This window comes from Phytophthora infestans, genomic scaffold, assembly GCF_000142945.1.
Source record: "Phytophthora infestans T30-4 supercont1.30 genomic scaffold, whole genome shotgun sequence".
Taxonomy (NCBI): domain Eukaryota; phylum Oomycota; class Peronosporomycetes; order Peronosporales; family Peronosporaceae; genus Phytophthora; species Phytophthora infestans.
In genome coordinates, this window is record NW_003303729.1 from 221317 (window position 1) to 225664 (window position 4348).

The window sequence follows — 4348 nt, forward strand, 5'->3', positions numbered from 1 at the left end:
TGCTTCGTAAGCACGTGGGCGTTCGGGCTGACCCAGACAAGGTCAAGGCCATAGCAGCATGGCCGACGCCCCGATCCCAGAAGGATCTTCGAAAGTGGTTGGGTTTGGCCAACTACCTTCACAAGTACAGCGCTGGGTACGCGGGCTTCGCTAAGCCCTTGTCGAGCCTCCTTCAGAAGGACGTCGACTGGCGATGGGAGCAAGAGCACCAGGATGCTTTTGACAGCATCAAGGCCAGTCTCCAAGAGGCCCCTGTCCTGGCCCTGCCGGACGAGACGAATCCGTTCAGCGTCGTCTCCGATTACGCCATCGTATGTGCATTGCTGCAGGCCGACACGGCTGGACATGAACGAGTCATCTCGTTTCAGTCCAGGCAGCTCAAAGCCGTCGAGCGGAACTACCCTGTCCACGACAAGGAGCTCCTGGCAATGAAATATGCCCTTGTGGAGTTTCGTGTTCACCTTCTGGGCTCTCGGCCCTTCGTGATCTACACAGGCCACGCATCCTTGAGGACGGCGACTAACTCGCCTCACCTCTCCCAAAGGATGGCGAGGTGGCTGTCCTTCTTTGCGGAGTACAACTTCCGCGTCGAATACAAGCCGGGCAAGCTCAACGTGCTTGCGGACGCCCTCTCTCGGCGTCCTGACTACGAGTTGGCCCACATCACACGGGTGACAACGGATCTATATGATCGGATACGCACGGCGTATCGGGACGATGAGGCTGTCGCGCCTATCGTCAAGTTCCTTATGGCAGGAGCGAGCGCGAAGGCCGACTGGCTCTCGTCGCGACAGCGCTCACAGCTCCACCCATATGAGTTGAAGGATGGCCTTCTCTATAACCAAGTGGAGCCCACAGAACCTCCACGGGTGGTCGTACCCAATGACGAGGATCTGAAGTTCGATATCCTCGCGTAGGCGCACGACGCTCCCTCCAGCGGCCACTTGGGCCGTGAGTAGACCTTTCTGGCGGTCTCTCAGTCCTTCTGGTGGACCCACATGTACAAGTGGGCCGCCCGGTACTTTAAGACATGCAAAACATGTCAGCGGGTCAAACTCGCAGGGCACTCTTCGGCTCCACTACAGAGCCTGCCCGTACCGGCTGACTGTTGGAAGTCGATGAGTCTTGACTTCATCTTTGGGCTTCCCGCCGACGGACACGGCAACACCGGAATTTTTGTGTTCGTGTGTCGGCTGAGCAAGATGGTACATCTTGCTCCGGTTACCGTCATTGTTACGAGCGAACGAACCGCAAGGTTGTTCGTTGATGGTGTGTTCCGCTATCATGGTCTCCCAGAGACGATTGGCTTAGACCGAGACCCGCGGTTAGCGGCTGAAAATTTTGGAAAACGCTGTTCCCGTTACTGGGAACTCGTCTACAGCTGTCCACTGCGGACCATCCGCAGACAGACGGCCAGACAGAGCGCGTCAATCGAGTGCTCGAGGACACTCTGCGCAGTGTGTGCGTGGCAGCACCACGTACGTGGTCGACGCAGCTTCCACTTGTTGAGTTTGCGCTCAACAACGCGGTGCACGCGTCCGCGGGGCTCACGCCGTTCTACTTGAACGGCTTCCGTCACCCCAGAGTGCCTCTCACTCTTCGAGGAGACACTGACTCCTCTATTTTAAGTGGAGGAGAGGCTCGGAAAGCCCTTTCCTCCTCGGTCTCGGATGTGAGACCAGTTTCGCTGCGGAAATAAGTGGAATTCTTTATGGATACCAATCTGAGCATTGCCAGCAGGGTCCGCGATGCCATGACAGCGGCCCAAGATAAACAAAAGGGGTACTCCGACAAACATGACAGAGGAAACTTAAGTATATTTAAGGTGGGGGACTTAGTGTTGCTAGACACGAGGAACCTACCTCTTGACACTGTCAGCTCTGTCGGCAGCAACAAGCTGAAGCACCGCTTCATCGGACCATTTGCAGTCCTGGCCAGACATGGTGCGTCGTACACCATCGACCTGCCAAAGTCAATGAAGACGCATCCGACGTTCTATATTGGACCCAGCCCCTCGAAGCGAGGGCCGGTCACTGACGTCGACGAGGGCGTCGGAGCAGGCACCCAAGCCTCGGTCGGAACGGCAAGGCTACGGTCAAGACCGTACGCCGGAGGGGCTCCGTACGAACGGACCCCGGAGCCATACGCCGAGTACGCTGAGTACGCCGGGTACGCACCATACGCGTATGTCAGGGAGTGTGCCGCAGACGGCTTCGAACGTGGCAGCAGAGCCTCGATCCGTCGGATCATGCGAAAGGCCTCGTCTACACCGGACGAAGAGGCCCGGCGATCCACCCGCAGATGCAGGCTCGCGACCTCTCGCTCCAACAGGCGGCCCGCAAGACGAGCGAGCTCGCCCTGATTCCCGGGCCTGGGCGGCAGCATCACCGCCAGTCCCAAGGCCAAGTGCAATCTCAAGCACGAGGACACGTTGACGGAGGCAGGCAGCCTCAGGGCTCTGTGTCGGACCCGCAGCCGGAGCACTCGGACGAGAGTGGCGTTCGGGAGGCGCCGAGTACTCGTACTCGTACGAGGGCACCTCTACTCTTGCTTGACCGGAATGGAGAAGTCTACTTTCCACGTGGAGCGGATCCTCTAGGAGCAACGGCGTCACGGTAAGCGGTAGCTCCTCGTGAAGTGGAAGGGTTACGCTCACTCTGAGAACTCGTGGGAGCCGATCGAACAAGCACTGATTGACTTCCTGAATGGCTGTCGCAATCTGGGAACAGAAGCGGCGGCAGCTTCATAAGTAGTCAGGCGCTTCTCAACCGAACGGGGTACGGATGCTGACGTCACTCCGTAGCCGCGCTCATCGTGAGCCCTAGAAGCCGCGTGCTTCAGGATCTACCTTGCCAGCTCGCGCTTCCTGATCAAGTGGGCAAACCTCACACGAAGATCACGCTGGTCCAGGATACGGGACAGCAGCTGATCTTCATGGAGTTTTCGTAACTCCGTGGGTGAGTACTTAAGAGTATCCCACCCATGCCCAGAACATGTCCTCACAAGAACTCCTCGTGGGACAGTTCTCGCGCATAAGACAGGGGTATCCCCAAAGAGGATAGAGACCACACCGGGTCTCGGGCTTCTTACGACAAGTCGTGAAGTCCTTAAGAGGGATACGGTGTGGCGCGAGAAAGCACACACCGAGCAGCCTCCATGTTGTCAACGAACAACTGTTCTTTCTGAACAAGGGCACGTTCGTAGATCCCCCTAGAAGTGTGGCCGCCCACAAGGCCATGAGGAGCGACGAGAACCTCTAAGAAGAGGTCAGCCTCAGAGCTCTCCTCGGGAGGCCAATACCCTCTTGAGTTGATGGCAGCTCCCTGGCTGACGGGTGCCGCCACCGAACCCCCACGCACACGCTGGGCAGCTTGTAAATCCTCCTGCTGCTGGTCGAGGTCATTCGAGACCTCCCGGGGCTCAGAGATAGCACCCTCCTCCTCCTCCTCTTCATCCGAGGAGTCGAAGATGCCCCGATGGGAGTGCCGAGTCTCCTTCTTCTGGCGGAGTGGAGACTTAGAGGCTGTACGCTTCTTTGAGGGCTTGGCGCCTTCGGCTTTAGAGGCCTTAGCACGCGCAGGACCCTCGGCAAGCGAGAGACGTTTGCGAGGATTCTCTTCCTCATCGCCACCAGCTTTGGGAGTGCCCTTAGCCTTGACGACCGGACTCTCAGAGCCCACAAACGTCCTGGGACTGTGATCACCTTGATCACTAGCGAGCGACTGCACGCTGTCATCCTTGTGCTCACTGGGCACTGGGCTGTGCCTATCCCGCAGAGCCCGCAGGAGCATCGTGCGTGCTCTCGGACTCGGCTTCGTCCTCACTGCCAGAGTTGAACTTGGTTAGAACATAAGCAGCGTACGTAGGTGGTGGCCAACATGCCACCAGCCGAAGACATGCAGAGGTGAAAGACGCTGAATGCTTTGACGATTGAAGATTGTGCTGCCGGCGACTGGGGATGCTCTCTCTTAGTGTTGTCAGTATTTGATAAAGGCGTGCGGTATGCGCCGTATCTATGGGTGGTAGCACAGGTGGTGACGGTATGTGCGGGGTGGTCGTGAGTTTGGTTTGGTTGATTTGATTTGAATCTGATGAGGGTGGGAGTGGATATCTATGTTTTTGTTGCATAACGATGACAGCTTGGCCGAGTGATTAAGGCGTTAGCCTGCTAAGTTAATGGGGCGACCCGCGTGAGTTCGAATCTCACAGCTGTCGTTTTCCTTTACCTCAGCAGACTCGCGGTAGCAAAAGCGGCTATTTCCTGGCCTGCTGACCAGGTAGATAGATACCTCTGCTTGTTGCTGGATAGTGTTCCCGACCAACACACGTGCCAAGCGTGTGAAGACAT